Genomic DNA, 18,879 nt, shown 5'->3' on the forward strand with positions numbered 1-18,879 from the left:
TATGTCGGTCGTGAACGGTGTCCGAAGTGAAATAAAAATGGAGGAAAAATTCACATGTACAGCTCCGTCATAATCAACCCGAACGCGCCTTAAGCGCATATTTACTTCTCCTGCCGACGATGCCGGCGATTTCCGGTTGGGATGCTTTGAATGTGCTAGCTTAATGGGTCTTCCATAATTATTCGATGTTTGGTTTGTTAAGTTTCTAAATTTTGTTAAAATAAGGTCGCTAAAGATGCACCTACATTGTTTGTGTTAAGTCTTACGGCGGCCGTACTTAGCGAAAAAAGTTGCAAACACAATGTAACCAAAATAATAAAAAAACCTTATACCATGATTTTGGGTTCTAGCGCGAAGTGAAACACGGACACAGAAAGGAAGCAGACAGGACAAGCCTGTCTGCTTCCTTTCTGTGTCCGTGTTTCACTTCGCGCTAGAACCCAAAATCATGTTAACGTACCAACTCGCCCAAATGTCTATCCTTTTGCATTACAAACCTTATGCCATACACGAAGCATCTCTTCCAGCGTCTTGTGTCTTCTCAATACAGGCAATGACGCCAGCAGAAAGGCCGCATCGTTAAATACAAAATACCTAGCCAAACCTTCCTCGTAAGGCATCTCCCGGGAAGGTAGCAAAAAGAAATGCATTAGTGTCGTTTTCCATCTGCAAAAACAGCGCCGCAGGGTGTAATTCGATGTGTTTTTTTTTTCGTTGCATAGGTGTCTGTTGCCGGTCTAAAACCTGGTAATTCAGGGACCTTTTCCGACTTATATAGGCGCCTCAGATTAACCAAGGCGGTGGCAATAGCTATAGGACTCCGTCTAAGAAAAACATTGGACTGCTTTGTAGAAGTTGGAAACGATGCTCGCGACAAATTTCATTCTCGTTCCCGTGGCAGAAACAAAACACTAGAAAATGTAAATAAATTGTTTCTGTAGGGACGAAAGTCTGCATTGCAAATGGAGCCACACAAGGCCTCCGTGCACTTGCGGGATGTGTTCACTGAAGCGAGCATCGTCCAAAGTGAATGATACTGCTGCATCCATGCTTCAAGGAGACGATGACTGGTGGTAAGAGCCCCATGAGATAAGACTCCTCGGGCAGCGCCAATTCTTCCTGCGGCTCAACCGGAAGTTCCTCGTCGGCTGCTCCGAAAGCGCCGAGCTCCGGCTGAAGCCCATGCACGACCGCGGGCGCGATTGCAACTACGCCGCCAACTGCATCACCGTCGACGATTCCTGCAGCGAGTGCTGCTCGGTGTAGTGCCGCGTAGTTGGGAATTCGAGGAGACCCGTCAATGGCGGTGGTGCGATTTGAGAACGACCTGCTCGCGACACACTGGAAGTGGACGTGCCGGTTCTTGGCCTCTTCTTTCTCCCAGGACATGCGCATGAAGGGCCGCTGTACGTAGTTGTAGATCATCTCGTCACGCCCAACTGGCTGACGCTTCCGTTTCTCCTTTGGGGTCGGGTAGCATTCAGTGCCAAGCCTAATTTTTTTAAGGCCACGCTCCTTGAGCACCTGCACGGCAACGTCCCGATTCTCTATGTACTTGAAGAAATGGTACATGGCAGTGCTGTGGATTGCTTGGGAACGCACTTCGCCACTCTGCGGTAGATACTCCGCGTCACAGTCGACTGTGTCGTCGTCCAAGAGAACCACTATATGACACTCCCGGTCACCTATCTTAGCAGCATTGACCATTCTGCAGACAATCAGATCTTCAAGGAACTTGTCAAACTGTTGGCGAGCTCCCTCATTGGAAAGCTCATGAAGAAGGCCCCTGAGGTTGTGGCACTTGATAGTTTGGGCATTGAACGGAATGAGAAGATAGTCACATGCCTGTCGTAGTTCAGGCACCGTAACACTTGGAGGGCAGTAGATGACACCGGTCTCGTAGTAATCCAGGATGGCTCTGAAGACGGCAGCAGACAAGCCTTCAGCCACCTCGTAGTCTCCCCGTTCGTTGGGCGTTGTGATCCTGTTCTCCAGTGATGAGCTAAACATGCGTCCCAGCATGGTGTCCGGTTGCAGCGCGAACAGCGCTGGGTCGACGATGAACTCCGTATTGCTGACGATGAGGGTAACGCGCTTCGCCGAGCCTGTGCCCAGGGAGAGCACCGACATAGACGCGGCCTCTGGCAGGCAGTCGCCGTGGCCGCTCGCCTCCATCACGCCGGTCGAGGTAGAGGCCGCGTGGCACAACACGCCGCTACTCTCAGTTGAGCTGGGGCCGCTGCCCGATGAGCTGCCCTCGTGCCCCGCACTAGCCCTGCTGGGCGGCAGTTGGCCGCGTTGGGACTTGATTCGAGCTGCGGTGCTCTCTCCCTTTCCGTCCTTGTCGTCCAGCTTGCTCATCAGCAACGGCTTGAGCTTGGCGCCACCGCAGCCGGAGGAGCTGCTCCCGTGCCCCGCACTAGCCCTGCTGGGCAGCAGTTGGCCGCGTTGGGACTTGATTCGAGCTGCGGCGCTCCCTTTCTTTCCGTCCTTGTCGTCCAGCTTTCTCACCAGCAACGGCTTGAGCTTGGCGCCACCGCTGCCGGAGGAGCTGCCCCCGTGCCCCGCACTAGCCCTGTTGGGCAGCAGTTGGCCGCGTTGGTACTTGATTCGAGCTGCGGGGCTCTCTCCCTTTCCGTCCTTGTCGTCCAGCTTGCTCATCAGCAACGGCTTGAGCTTGGCGCCACCGCAGCCGGAGGAGCTGCCCCCGTGCCCCGCACTAGCCCTGTTGGGCAGCAGTTGGCCGCGTTGGGACTTGATTCGAGCTGCGGGGCTCTCTCCCTTTCCGTCCTTGTCGTCCAGCTTGCTCATCAGCAACGGCTTGAGCTTGGCGCCACCGCAGCCGGAGGAGCTGCTCCCGTGCCCCGCACTAGCCCTGCTGGGCAGCAGTTGGCCGCGTTGGGACTTGATTCGAGCTGCGGCGCTCCCTTTCTTTCCGTCCTTGTCGTCCAGCTTTCTCACCAGCAACGGCTTGAGCTTGGCGCCACCGCTGCCGGAGGAGCTGCCCCCGTGCCCCGCACTAGCCCTGTTGGGCAGCAGTTGGCCGCGTTGGGACTTGATTCGAGCTGCGGGGCTCTCTCCCTTTCCGTCCTTGTCGTCCAGCTTGCTCATCAGCAACGGCTTGAGCTTGGCGCCACCGCAGCCGGAGGAGCTGCTCCCGTGCCCCGCACTAGCCCTGCTGGGCAGCAGTTGGCCGCGTTGGGACTTGATTCGAGCTGCGGCGCTCCCTTTCTTTCCGTCCTTGTCGTCCAGCTTTCTCACCAGCAACGGCTTGAGCTTGGCGCCACCGCTGCCGGAGGAGCTGCCCCCGTGCCCCGCACTAGCCCTGTTGGGCAGCAGTTGGCCGCGTTGGGACTTGATTCGAGCTGCGGGGCTCTCTCCCTTTCCGTCCTTGTCGTCCAGCTTGCTCATCAGCAACGGCTTGAGCTTGGCGCCACCGCAGCCGGAGGAGCTGCTCCCGTGCCCCGCACTAGCCCTGCTGGGCAGCAGTTGGCCGCGTTGGGACTTGATTCGAGCTGCGGCGCTTCCTTTCTTTCCGTCCTTGTCGTCCAGCTTTCTCACCAGCAACGGCTTGAGCTTGGCGCCACCGCTGCCGGAGGAGCTGCCCCCGTGCCCCGCACTAGCCCTGTTGGGCAGCAGTTGGCCGCGTTGGGACTTGATTCGAGCTGCGGCGCTCTCTCCCTTTCCGTCCTTGTCCAGCTTGCTCACCAGCAACGGCTTGAGCTTGGCGCCACCGCTGCCGGAGGAGCTGTTGGGGTCGCGCCTCGTCTGTGCCCCGTCCTCTGGGGAGGCGTCTTCAGTGTCGCTGCTACTGCTGCTCCGACCGAGACGCTCCCGAAGGGACATGGCGCGCGAACCACATAACCCTCGCGAATGTCAGCCTCCGCCGTTTCACACCCAGCAGTGCTCCAACAGTGGTGACAGAAGTAAACCACGCAGACCACACTGCTACCATCGCAGGGGACGTTTATTTTGGTCGCGAAAATGAACTCAAGAGTGGCAAGCGAAGTTGTTGCTGTTTTCTCTTGTTCTCTTAAATAATTCTGGCGCATACCCACAGTGGGTAACTGGTCATCAATCAGGTGGTAAAGAGAAACGGACAAGAAAAGGGGAACTAAAAATTGCCAGTTATAGATTAAATGTGCAGTGTGCGAGAGCCCCTAAAACAGATTAAAATAAAAAAAAGAACACCAAACGCAGAAATTAGAAATTAAGAAATTATTTAGTAGGGCAGTCGATTGGATTCAGTAAAAAATTTTCAAAATGCTAATCAAGCATTTCTGACGCCGAAAGCAAAAGGCTCTACAAGACAGAAACACAGGCAGACAAACTTACACTAACACTACTTAGCAGTCTGTAATCATATTTCTCTTATCTTATATCTCTTATCTTTCTCTTATCAAGCAACCACAGAACAAAAACAAATGATCTATTGCGTGGCTTGCCACAGAATGTGCATAGTGGTGATGGAAGAAGTTCAGACCTGTTTTGATAGAAACTTAGCGGCGGTATGCGACAGCGCAGCCCCGCGATGGACACTTCCATTTTTCATGCTTGCCAAAATTCGGTGCATAAGGGATATAAAAGATCATGGTAATCCGTGGAGTTAGTGCGAAGTCTGACACTGCCTGCATGATTACACGCCTACAAAACTGAGCAGCAGTGGCATAATTTGTTTGAGGACATGGCTCGTACCCAGGAGGGGTTTGGCCACGCAGGAGGTAATGAAAAGTGCACCCAAGAAAAGACAAAGGGGTTGTTGTTGTTGCTTGAGAACATGGCTCATACCGAGAGGGGTTTTGCCACACAGGAGGTAATGAAAAGTGCCCCCAACAAAAGGCAAGGGAGGTAAAAAGCAAACAATAAAAAAGCATTAGGCAGCTCAAGCATTACAACATTTTTGACGACTTATTCATAAAACGAGGAAGTAGACCAAGGTCGGTACCCTGTAGCAGCGTAATCTGCCAGAAGCTTCAATGAACTTCTGCGCAGCAGTAATAATTGACCCGTGACTTGGGCGTAATTGATAAGCCACAAAGGAAAATAAATTTGACGCTGATTACCCAGATTACCAATCGTAATAGAAGCATTTTGCAGAGGGAGAAGAAACAGCAGCAGAATAAAAAGATAGGGCCAATTGTTTCTGATTTTTTACAAAAAAGAGCAAAGATTAGTTATGACTAAACCAGATCTATATAGTTAAAAGTTTAGGCGGGGAACTTTACAAGGAAAACTTGATAACGTCACCTCGCATTGTCGTGAAGGGTATTTTGCCCGTGTTCCACGGGAATTTTAGGTGTCGAAAATCATCACAAGAAATTAGGGATGATTCATTTTAGCTTAAAAAACAGAAGGCGTTTAAATCTAGTTCCTGTTATAAAAGCCCCCAAAGTTAGGAAAACTATTTAAAACCTGACCAGCTAGTGACGACAATGCAAGCGAGTCGGCGGACGCATTTAGGAAGATGCACTGCGTCCGGAGACCCAAACAAAGCGCACTTCAGACAAACTGTCCAGCACAGCTGTCGAAAATATACTCACTTTGTGCGACCACTTATTAGGACGTAAATATGTACACGCCGAAAGCGCATCAGAAACCATAATTAGTTTAAATTTCTAAGGACGCAATTTTCTTATGCCCATGATAACTTCCAAAATGTTTGGGAGAAATATTGTGGTGTAATTGGACATGTGGAGAGCAAAAAAAAAATAAAAGAAAACAGTTAAGCTGAGTGGAAAAGATGCCAACTCCATCCTTCTTTAAAATTTGAGTTGCATCAGTAGAAATAAAGTGAGAAGGCGGTTGACAGAGATGATCTTGAAGGTGATCTTCCCGTATACACGCTGGTATAAGTTTTGCGTGTTTTGGAAACATATCATTAAAAATCAATTTGCCCTTAAATATATGTTTACTTGAAGAAACTAGGCGAAGCCAACTCAAACTTGAAGTTTCGGTAACAACGCCTGAACAAAAATAACCTGAGGCCATCGATAACGCCGCCAAAATTTTCTCAAAAAGTGTCATGAGAAGTGGTGAAAATGAATTGTGAACGGGAGAGAGATACCTCGTAGAGCTTCAGAAAAGGCAGCATAGAAACCTTCTTAAATATGGAATCAAGAGGAAGAATTCGAGATTCCAGATAAAGCATATGATAAGCCAAGAAGCTCTGCAGCTCGAGACACTGGGGGCAGAGATTGTTTTTCCAGTAGTATTGGAGGTCGCAGCTTGTATGCTGCACACCCCGAAAAAAAAAAGAATGCAGGTGAATTCCAGGGGTTGGAAGTAAAGTTTATAAATAATCAGTAACGTAGCGCTACGCGTATACCTGTATTTTACTTCAGAACCAGCGCAGCAACCCCATTGCATGTTCTCAGTGACGAGCATTTGCTTCGATCTGCTGCTGCCAGTTTAACTCACCGTCATATGTAATTCCTAAGTACTTCAAAGATGAAACTTCTGGTATGTGCTCATTTTGATAGTGAAGAGAATTAAAACGGTATTTGACAATGGAAACGCAAGTAAAGAGCATTTACTAACGTTAAGAGAAAACATCAAGCCAGGACTCGAGCTCGGAAAAATATTATTGTTAAATGTGATACAAGGTATTGACTGTTCCGCGATGAGAAGAAATAGGCAATGTCATCGGCATAGAGATAGAGTTGAACATCCTGCTAAACTGGGACAGAAAATAACATATTGAACAAAAGCGGAGAAGGAACTGATCCCTTAGACGCGGTTTTCGTCTCATTATATGTATACATATACCAGAGGCAACCCCATCCTGGCAACGAAACAATTGTCTTCCAGAAAGGAACTCTTGTACGTATTAATATAGTCTGGCACAGCACAGCTTGCTAAACTAGAAATTAGAATTCCATGTCCGACACTACTGTAGGCTTTTGAAGTACTAGGTATACCTTGTGGCGCAAAATATATTTCTTGAAAAGGGACAGAAGAAAGGAAGACAGTGAAGCGCCAAATTACCAACTGTTCAATGACAGCCTGAACAAACGTATAGAAGAAAAGAAAACTTCCGCTCATGCGCAGGGAACCAAGGTGTGACAATACAACATGGTCGTGATAACATACATTAGATAAAGCATATTTCTGTCGAATATAATACGATAGATGTATCGCTGACACAATCAGTCCCTTTCTTTTTAATATAAAACGCTTCCAACAACTCCCTTGCAGTTTGGTCCCTACTTTTGCCAAGAATCACTACTTGTTCAAAGCATGGCGTACAACGACAGGCTTTACAGTGCGCAGGAAGATGCGCCTTGTCACATTTACCGATACTATTAGCGTGCTCCCTCAGTCTGTCATTAATACAACGTCCCGTTTGTCCGACGTATGACTTGCCGCAATCTAGGGGTATCTCGTAGACCACCCCTTTAACACAGTCCCTGAATTGTTTGGCGTGCTGCTTCTGGCAGCCCCGCGGCCCCTCGCGTGTGATCCAGGGGCACAATTGAGCTAACTTGTTGGGAGCGGAAAAGACAACCGGAATGCCATATCTGGTAGCTACCTTCTTGAGGTTATGGCTCACACGGTGCACATAAGGTACTACTTCTGGTTTTACTCGCTCCCTTCCCTTCGAGTGCGTTTACCCACTCGCAGCGCTAGTTTTTAGCTTCTGTAGGAGGGGCTCGACCACGGCATTTAAGACAGACTGAGGATAGCCTGCTTTTAAAGTCTCTCAAGTTGATGGCAAAAACTCGCCTGCATCACATGAACACATGACTTGCGCAGAGCCGATTCCAGGCAAAGTAGGGCGATTCCACGCTTCACAGTCTTAGAGTGCGCTGAGTCATATTGTAGCAATTCATTTTTACCTCGAGGGAGGTGAGCACAGCAAACGTGATCACTCTTAAGTGTTAGGTTAAGGTCTAAAAACTGCAACGAACTGTCCTTCGGAAGCTCGTTAGTAAAGGTAAGTCCCTTTGCGTTTGCTCTAAAAACATCTAAAAACTGCTCCACCATATCATGGCATGGCAAGGGGCATCTATTGTCAATAACAACTAAACAATCATCAACGTATCTAAATACTTTAAGAACATTAAGATGAGATGAAGCAAAAACACATTGTAGTGCGTGGCCAAAGTAGGATAAAAAGATGTCGCATGAAATGTGTGCTACACGTGACCCAATGCAGATGACCTCTTTCTGCAAAAATATGCCATGTTAGAAAGTTACAAAGGTGCAGTTGAGATAAGCTTCCAAGAGGGAAACAAAATTCGAAGCCGACATCTCCATTTTAGACACAAGATTAGCTTCGCCACTTTCATCAATGCAACGGCGTTTAGAAGCTCAGGATGCGGAACCGAGTAAAAAAGGTCATTTACATCAACAGAGAACACTATAGCCTATTTCTTGGCTGCCACGGAAATATTCAAAAACTTCGTCTGAGTCTCTAGTCAAGTTGAAGAAGCTGCAGGGATTTTAGCAAAAAACTGCTGACTTGATATTGTCACGTGTCCCGTTCACTAATAATCGTTCGAAACGGGACATCAACCTTATGGGTCTTGGCACTGAAAAAAGCTGTAAGAGAATCTTTTTTCCTCTTTCTGATCTGCTTAGCTAATCTTTCACAGCCAATTTCTTCACAGAGCGAAGTCATGGTTTTCTTAATTTTCGACAAGCTGACTTTTGCAGGCTTAAAATTCTTTGTGATTGCTTCTAATGCTTTTTCGTTAAAGGCTTGCCGAGGAAGAGCTACAAAAGCGCCTACCTTACCGGACTGCATTAGACAGAGTTCATTGTCTTTGAAAAAAGACACCACACGTTGCAACATTCGCACCTGTCGACCAGTTCCGGCCTTGGGGGCAGCTCTCTGTAGGCTGTCTACACCATCTAGCAGGCGACGCTCGCGCTGTTCCTAGGGCGCTTTTCTTGCGACTTGCCGATTCCATGCCAGAAGCTCTTGTGCTGGAACCTGGGGCTCAAGTCCGTATTTCGGTCCCTTGTTGAGAAGGTTGACTATATCGTTTGGAATATTGGTTTCACCAATAACCATCAGACTCTCAGTCCGCCTCTCCTTGGTGGTTGCCGCGTTCACATTCCGCAGTAGGCAAGATAGCATACTGTTCCATGTGGCTTCTATGGCAGTTCTCACCATGTTCCGGTAGTCTCTTAGTTTTCTTGTAGCAACCCACGCAGGGAAGTTGGTGTAGCACATGCATCTGAGAAGATCGTTGAAGAGCCGGATCTGACGGCCCAGCTCCGAACGTAGAATCCTGCATATTCTTTTGATGTGGCCCCAGGACGGAAACACAGAACCGAAGATAGCAGTGATTTGACGTGGTGGCAGTCCTTTTCTTATGCAGATGCCTAGATAGCGCGCTTGGCATGTGGCTGCCACGATGTTCCATGTCACCTTGTTCACATCGGGAAGCCTTGACGAAGAATTGCCGGGGAAGAGCGATCCGGAGCCCACTGTACGAGAAAGATATTCCAAAAGGACTTCTTCTTGGGCATGAGCGGAAGTTGTCTTGTCTTCTATACGTTTGTTCAGGTTGTCATTAAACGGTTGGTAGTTTGGCGTTTCACTGTCTTCCTTTCTTATGTCCCTTTTCAAGAAATGTATTTTGTGCCACAAAGTATACCTTTGTGACGGCCGGACGGACGGACGGACGGACAGACAGACAGACAGACAGACAGACAGACAGACAGACAGACAGACAGACAGACAGACAGACAGACAGACAGACAGACAGACAGACAGACAGACAGACAGATGGACGGACGGATACGGACGGACGGACGGACGGACAGACAGACAGGCAGACAGACAGAGAGAGAGAGAACTTTATTCACAAGGTCTGAGAAGCTTTGCCCTAGGGCAGAGCTGCGGGCCGCTCCCACGTGGGGTCTGGTAGGCCGAGCCTAACCGCCGCATCGTGGGCTCTCTTGACAGCCCAAGTTTGCCGTGAAAGTTCTGAGCTCTGGATAGCAGAGCGCCATGCTTCTTCCGTGATGCGATTGGGTCCCTGTAACGAGGGGCATTGCCAGATCATGTGTGCGAGATTGCTAACAACCCCACAGTCGGGGCAAGTAAAGCTAAAAGCCTCTGGAGTGATCGCATGGTCAAAAGGCCAGATTTGGATAAGACTTAGTCTGAAGTATGCGTAAAGTGGATGCCAAAGGTCTAGCTAGTTTGTATGCGGGGGAGGATAAGTCCTCCTACCCAGGTGATAGTGTCTAGTGATTTCGTTGAAAGTAGTGAGAGTGTCCCGAAACTCGAGAACTCCTGAGTCTGAGCTCGACTCTGCTCCCGCGCGATGGGTTAGGGCGCGCGCTTGGGAGGGGACAATGTCATTGAGATTGGGAAAGGAGTCAAGCTGGGAGTCGAGGTGCGCCAGAAACCACGTGATGGGGTGGGGAGGGATTATATACTTCTTGAGGATGTTGTGAGCCTCCTCAGCGATGGAACCTGAAGCGAAAACCTTGACTGCCGATCTCGAATCAGTGAAGATTTGTGATCTGCTGTTATCTAGGAGTGCTATAGCAACTGCGACCTGTTCTGCTCTCGTTGATGTTGAGCACTTCAGGGAAGCCACGTTCAGTGTCTGTCCGTTGCAATCAACGAGGGCAATGACGAATTTAGGCGAATGTCCATATGGGCTAAACGCGAGATTATTTTTTTCCAAGTTACACATAAAAAACAATATACTACATAAAACATAAAACATAAAACATAAAACATAAACATAAAAACAAAATAGAATATACTTTTACACAGACTGGACAGTATAGGAGACCATCAGGATTCATTCAATTGACTGCCCAAACTACCGCACGAAATGCTTAATTTGTCGAACAGAGGTGAGTGCGGTATTGATTTCACATTTGTTAAAGTCTGAAGCTACTGAAAAGTTACTAATTCTCTATCCGTGATGAGTGCACACGCGAGGACTAATAAAGTTTTCTGTGTTGCGTAAATTCCGTGTTGTTATATTTTTCAATTTGACAGAACCAGAGAAATAATGTTTATGCAAAATTTCTAATAGTAACTGCTTCTCTATGAATAATATGTCGAAACGATTCATGCTAAGTAACAGATTTTCACTATGAAATTGTGTTCCGTACGACAGAGGCAATTTTTCATACACTACTATTTAACACATTTACCCGCCGTGGTTGCTCAGTGGCTATGGTGTTGGGCTGCTGAGCACGAGGTCGCGGGATCGAATCCCGGCCACGGTGGCCGCATTTCGATGGGGGCAAAATGCGAAAACACCCATGTGCTTAGATTTAGGTGCACGTTAAAGAACCCCAGGTGGTCAAAATTTCCGGCGTCCTCCACTACGGCGTGCCTCATAATCAGAAAGTGGTTTTGGCACGTAAAATCCCAAATATTATTATTTAACACATTTAATTTGTAAATAGATCCGGACCCGTATAACGTAAAACCATATCTTATTACCGATTCACCTAAGCTTTATAAACTATTTTTCTTATAGATGCGTCACATAATGATCTCAGGGAACATAGATAAGCACAAACCATTCTTGACCTCTTTTCGACTTCCGCGATATGGATATTCTAAGATTGCCTTCCGTCGAATGTCATTCCTAAATATTTTGCCCTATCTACTAACTTCACTGGGATACATGAACAATTCCCAGACCATGTGTGGTGCAAGTAAATTGGCTTGTAATTTACTACTTTAAGTGTATTGTGGAAACATGTAAGGTTTGTTTTGGCTTTATTAATGACTATTGTATTAAGAGAAAATCAAGAAAGCACACATTCTATATATGTTTAAAGTACATCTCCAAGTTCGCTAAAATGTCCCAGGCATTACAAGGGCACTGTCATCTGCGTATAAGTACAGCTTGGATTGGAGCGGTAAACTGGCTATTTCATTAATATAAATGTTGAATAAGAGGGGTCCTAGGACGGACCCTTGAGCTACTCCAGATTTAATATCGAACAACGTACTATAACAGTCCTCTATTTTTACACACTGTTTTCGTTCTTTGAAATAATTATGGACGAATGACCGGTATGGCCCTCTGAAACCAAAATTATCTATTTTATGTAGCAGATGTTCATGATTGATTGTATCGAATGTCTTTTGAAGGTTGATAAAAAGTCTTAGAATAATATGGTTCCGATCAAGTTCAGCGCAGATAAAGTCATTAAAATCTTCTAAGAGAGGAATTGTGCTCTGTCCAGAGCGAAAACCATATTGAGCTTGGCTTAATAAATCATACTTTTGACAGAATGACATCATATTAGCATGAATAAATTTTTCAAGAATACAAGCAATAGACGAATAGATAGCTATTGGTCTGTGTTTGTCGCAAGAATTTCGTGAACCTTTCTTAAAAAAGGGCTGTACTACGCTAAGATTCCATTTCTTGTGAATACGGCCTGTCTTTAGCGTTTAGTTAATGACGTCTAGTAACATTGCTTTTAGTTTATCAAAATGCACAATAATATCCCTCATTCTAATGCCATCGTAGCCAGACGATTTCGTCATATTTAGTTTCCTGACTATATTCCAGAGGACAGTCTCTGATATAGAAGGTAAGTAAGCAGAATGAATGTTTTCTTTGTTGTGCTACACGCGAAACCCTATGCACTGGGCGTAAGTAACTTCATCACCGATTCAATGAGGTGCTTGTTAAGAACTTCAGCCAGTTTTCTGCTTCCCATATTCGGGAAAGCTTCTTTTATTGCACTGTCAATTGTACGCCTAGGAGGTCTTCCTAAAACCGTGTTGACTATACTCCAGATTCTTTTCCGGAATCGTAGCGGGATGCAGAAAATGTTTGCAGGTAGTAACGTTTCTTAGTTACTGTTATTTTAGCTGTAATTTTATTTCTAATTTGTCTAAATTCTTCTTTTGTTGTCTTATCATCGGGTTTTTCCTGCGGCTTTTTCTGAAGATTGCTTTTAACGTAGCAGAGTTCCAAGATTTCTTTATCAATCCAGGGGCTACGGGAGTTTCTACGCTTGAGTCTAATTTTCCTTTGGTACTTGCGGTAAATATCAGGAAAGCTTCGTACCAACAGCTCATAGCTTTGTTAATGGTCAGCGGATATGAGCCTGCCCCAGTCAAAAGACCTTATTTGTTTATCCACATAAGCGTTGTTCAGAATTTTTGGAAAACTGTTGGCCGGATTGGTTCGCACCTGCCAAAACGGCTAGGGCAACAAAATAGCGACCTGCTACTTTTTCCTTAATTACACACCCAAAGGCTTCACACATTTTTGTACTGATGTGGTCAATACAGCTTTTTGTTAAACGTCTGCCTAAGATTTCTTCACGTGTGCAACTTTGAATTTTATTTTACAGTCCGAAGCTTGCTAGTAATGTTAGGCATTCTGTCACTCCCGGTTTCTTTACATTAGAGACATCTAAATTAATGTCGCCAGCTAGTATAACTTGTTGCTTTGACCCTTGGGCATGTAGGAAGTGTTTTTGCTTTTGTTTGGCGGTCTGTAGACTGCACACACTAACCATTCGTCATCACCTTTTGTAATATTTAAAGAAAAGAAAAAAAAGCCATTGTGGCCTAAGGCTGGCGCCTTGGGCTGCTGTGTGGGGGGCCGAGGTTCGAATCTCGCCACCGGATGCGCTTATTTCCCTCTCCTTATTGTTGTTGTTGTTGTTGTAGATAAAAAGGAGGAGAAATCTACTCGGCAAGAACCCGACCGACCGACCCAGGGGAAACCACGGGATGGTAGGCAAACAAAGCTTCGTTAAAAAAATAATTGTAGAATAAAGGAACAGACCAAGGAAAAATTCTTTGGTATAGTGTTCAGTCTGCAAGGTTTGAGGCATGGTGGCGTAGCACATAACTACACCGTAATTCGTTGACATCGTCCAACCTTAGTATTTCGTTACATGTATAGGTCGTAATTTGTTGAGATACTGAACCTTTTTTTTTGGTGTGAAGCATTTGAGCACACGGCACGCTCTGACCTAATTTTCATGATGTTCATAAATGCAGAACGACGGTTTGAGCGTACAGGACCCGACCAACTGGCCCGGGGGCTATTCACGCTGCGGCGGTTGGGGAAGCATAGTAACATAATTACTTGAGTTACTTCTTAAAGAAAATGATGTTTCATGCATTGAAGCGCAAAAGCAAGTGGAACACCATTGCGTTTCGTCGACGCTTTGAAAATTGATATCCCGAAGCCTGTGCAGTCCAGAGAATTCATCCCAAGTGGATACGCCTTGCGAACTCACTAGCTCCCATTCGTAGATTAAAATATGTGCCGTAAGCGAAATGATTATACACCTAAATAGCGTAATTACGTTAATTATCCGATTAATGATCTTGATTTCTCGTAGAATTCGTGGGCGCCTCATCGAGTTGTATCGATCAAAGGTTAGAGTTGCGTTATCTGCCACAGGCAATATTTTTTTTAAACCTGGTGCAGCCAAAAAAAACACCCTTTATAGAGTACACATATCCCGTGATGTGGCACAGCTTTGCTGAGAAACAACGTGACGATTTCTTTACTTTTCTTTGAGGCTCATAGGTGGTGCATTCTTGCCTCGCAGCGTTCCCTCAGAAAAGGTCGCGTGTTAAGCGTTCATAGTTAATACGTTTTTTCACGCAACTTTTGAGCGAACGAATATATCGTGGTACTTTCTGATATGTATACCAATAAATATAGATTACATTTGGACAGCGATAGATATATACCATGAAAAAATCATTTGTGATAGCCCGAAGAATTTGCGATTTCGTATATTGAAATATTATTGCAATTTATCTAATATCCTAAAAGTAGCCAAGTGATAGCAATTGATGCTAAAGTGATTCTAATGGTCTCTGCAATGGAAACTTATGGTTAAAATTAACTTATTGGGTTGAACGTACCGAAACTGCACAGTTTCTTATCGGGGACGCCATAAGCAGAGTACGCTGTTGCGGAGTTCTCCGGATTATTTTCGACCGCCTGGAGTTCTTTAAGGCGCGCCAAAAACACCACACGAGCGTCCTTGCATTCCGCCTCCATCAGAATGTGCGACCGAACCCGTGACCCTATGTTCAGGCAGCACAACGTCATAGGCGCTGAAACCTCGGGGTGGGTCCGAATTAAAGGTAACAAACTTGTTCCAAAGCCATAACATGAGTATCAACGAGACGTTCACAGTCATGAATATTACGCTTATAGGCTAATTCATGTACTTCCCGTATTTCACATTGCCCGTGGAAGCCCCACACTGGTGAAGTTGGGTAGCATGCGCCAGGTTTTGTTATTGTAGACCGATTATCGAACTATATACCTACTGCAAGGAGCCGCACCTAATGATGGATTACCCCCAAAAGGACGGGACTAAACGATGTGGTAGCGATGCCCGCAAACTGCGGAAATATATGTGCTCTTACACTCGTTCATTACACACTACAATCACATTACAATCAAGCCCCCTTGACGTTAATGTCATACACTACGAAACGTGAGCTGAATGTCGCTGGAGGCCGGTAAAGTAAATAGTAAATAACTATATCTTTTATATAATGACTGTTATTGTTGAGGCACAGTGATAAGCGTTGTCGGTGTGCTGTAGCAAGAATTTCGTAAACTTGAGCTAGCAGATAGAAGTGCTTCTTCAATACTTTCCAGTCGTTTCCTTGCGATTTGTGTACAGGTGAGTCGAACCAGATGCCCTTTGTTAAATGGAGTTTTCCAAGTTCTTTCGAACTTAATACACTGCTAAGACAAGAAGCCGCAATGTTATTACCAATGAGTTATACGCTGTCAGGCTGCCACCGAGCCGAGCTGTGGGCCTCTGCCTTCAGCAGCTCGTCGCACACTATTAGGTAAAAAAAAAAAAAAAAAATCTGCTGGGGTTGTAAGATCCCGCCTCTTTATTACTTTCAGTTAAGAAGCGTAGTATGAGAGAGATAGAAAAAGTAACGAAAGCATTTTGCTTTTATGGGTGCAACCTTCATTACGGAAGGGACCGTTGCCAAGCTGTATGGTTCCGATTTCATTTTCTACGGCATTTGTACTCCTGTGATGACTTCGCACAAAGAGTGTGCGTCCTGCTCAAAGGATACATCACTGCGGTTCGTTCCCCAGATTGTACGACGGAAGCCGCCGCCACCACTGTCATCTCAGGGGGCAGTCACTCCTCCAACCACGTGCACAGCTTTACTGCCAAGTGGACCTTCGTTTCTTCCCTCCCACCCCCCCTTCTCTCTCCGTTCCTGAGTAGGCAATATACCGCAACAGCTGTACGTGGAGCAGCTTGTCCTGGCCAGGCGTAGCGCTTGCAGAAAGTAGCCAGGTTGCTACAAGAGATCGACGACGTGCAACTCCGCGCTACAACAAAAGTGAGAGAAAGAAAACAATGACAACGTTCGTGGGTGCTGGTCATCAAATTTTGAAGCGTGTGGTGACAAATTGCACTCCTACCCCTTGCGAGCTCTAGATAGCGCAGGACAACTCACCAGTTCGATAACGCATCGGTATAAAACTTGTGGTATATATATATATGTGTGTGTGTGTGTGTGTGTGTGTGTGTGTGTGTGTGTGTGTGTGTGTGTGTGTGTGTGTGTGTGTGTGTGTGTGTGTGTGTGTGTGTGTGTGTGTGTGTGTGTGTGTGTGTGTGTGTGTGTGTGTGTGTGTGTGTGTGTGTGTGTGTGTGTGTGTGTGTGTGTGTGTGTGTGTGTGTGTGTGTGTGTGTGTGTGTGTGTGTGTGTGTGTGTGTGTGTGTGTGTGTGTGTGTGTGTGTGTGTTCCAGCTAACAGTTTTCCAAAAGCCCTGAGCAGTTCGAAACAATCTTATTGAAAGCCAGCGTATATTTTTTTTTTAGATTTAGGGTACCGATATCTCGAATGTAGTTTAGGATTCCAGCTACGTATAAATGGGGACTTTACGACTGCTCGTTTTTATTTTCGCAATTAAAACGTTTTACCCAACGTGGTTAAATAAATGTTAATGAAACAAGATGTCTTGAATTGGCTACCCGGATATTACGATTGCTTGTGCGGGTAATCTTCGCCTCTTCCGGATTCACTTGACAACGCGTTCCGTAACCAACAAAGGACCGGCGATTTATTCGGGGATCGGGCGAATATCCCCGCCTAGGCGTCGGCCTTACAAAAACAATTTAATTATTGCCGATACAACTGGCAAGTTCGAGAGGAAGGACAAGATCGCGTGACTCTTGAGGAGGAGGAGGACGATAGGACAGCTGAAGAGGAAGAGGAGGAGGACGACGAATCAATTAGTTGGAGAATATAACGACCCTGGCTCAACCTCCTCTTGTGGGAACGTGCCATTTTCAACATGCAACGATGACGACCACGACAACAAGAACAAAACAACAACAACAGTAACAACAACGACGGTACAGCCTGTATAATAATGTGCAAGGCAGGGGTGCCTCCGCAACGTTTTGGCGGGAGTGACGAGATCAGAAACAATGGAAACAGAAAAGGACGGCATGGTGCGCGCATTGCACGAGGCTCTCGAGGCGTGCGACAGCAAGCCTGCCAAGCTGCAGCCCGCAACCCAATGACTGTTTGCGAATTTCAAAGCCAAGCTGTCCAAATAAGTGAACCACAATGTGGAGCAACTGGGAGCAACTTGCGAGCGGTCGACAATTGTCGCTTGACGTGTGCGGTGCTCCACCGATTCAGCCACGGCGACACCTGTCCACCAGTCCATTTTCTTGGATATTTATGAACCGGCGTTGTAATATAGCCCCCCGAGTGTTAGTTCCACTCTTGACCAGGAAGACAGATGTGCAACAACCATTAAAACGCTTGTGTCGCGTAGCCCGTAACCCTAGGAGCAGGCAACTGACCAATAAGAACCCATATGCTACCGCAAGACCCCATGGTTCGAGATTAACCAGTAGAACAGAGAAAATCATTTTTTGTGTGTGTGTGACAAAAATATGAAGCTAGCAAACCAATAACGCCAGGGAAAGCGGAAGGGAATCCTTCTTTATTATTATTAAACACCATAGTTAATCACGGTTGGAGCTGACGTTTGTGAACTTCATGATCTTAATGAAGGACAGGAAAAATTAAAGTGAGAGAAAATAGGCAATGCTGTTAGTAAAAGCCGAACCCATAACCTCCGCGTGAAGTTCGCGGTGCTCTACCAGGTGAGCTGCGGTGACGGCTTTCCGATCCAGCCTCTTTCATGGGTGCTGGCTGACAATTTCCGGACTAGGTGATAAATAGCTGCACGTAAATACCGGAGAAAAGTGTAGCATAACTTTGCGCTGAGATAAAAAAAGAACGAAAAATTTTCACCAGTGTAAGCCAGCCACCTTATTTCAGTTATAAAGCTAAAAGTACCGATGTATCATTCACGACCCTCGTATTACGTTACTGCTGGCGAAATTTATTGATACTTATTAATTTACATCGAGTCTACTCGCGATCTGGAGTACGTTCATGTAAAAGGCATGTCGACCAAAGTCGACGCGAAAGAAAAGGTCGATGTATTTATATGTAATGAAATTGAAGCATTAAACAGGATACACTTTGGCATAACTGCACAATATATTTGCATTGTTTGCAATATTTTCTTCGTTACATTCTCAAACCTCACTTTTTTTCCGTGCCCGTTATATCTTTTATTAATGTCGAGTCTGCTCATTCGCTTTCTTTTATTTTTTGCGCGTGTACATGTGAGTCTGCACTGGTTGACGCGCCTTTGTTTCTTTCTTTCTTTCTTTCTTTCTTTCTTTCTTTCTTTCTTTCTTTCTTTCTTTCTTTCTTTCTTTCTTTTAGCTAGCCAGGCGGGCCGATCGCCGAGATTGTGCCGTTCATGGTGTAATGTGGTTAGTTATCGACTATATTAGTGTCAATCACACCCGTACCGTTAATTTTACCTTCTCTGCGACTAATTATTGCTGCTTGCCTCATTGAGACCGACATTTTGC

At 46.1% G+C, this 18,879-nt stretch overlaps 1 protein-coding gene across 1 annotated transcript in view; it reads left to right on the top strand.

Moving 5' to 3' along the window:
* The window catches only part of LOC142565624 (T-box transcription factor TBX20-like), a 200,036-nt gene that overhangs the window by 19,578 nt on the left and 161,579 nt on the right, over positions 1-18,879 (top strand). The window lies entirely within an intron of this gene.

The sequence above is a fragment of the Dermacentor variabilis genome, chromosome 1, assembly GCF_050947875.1.
Source record: "Dermacentor variabilis isolate Ectoservices chromosome 1, ASM5094787v1, whole genome shotgun sequence".
Taxonomy (NCBI): Eukaryota; Metazoa; Arthropoda; class Arachnida; order Ixodida; family Ixodidae; genus Dermacentor; species Dermacentor variabilis.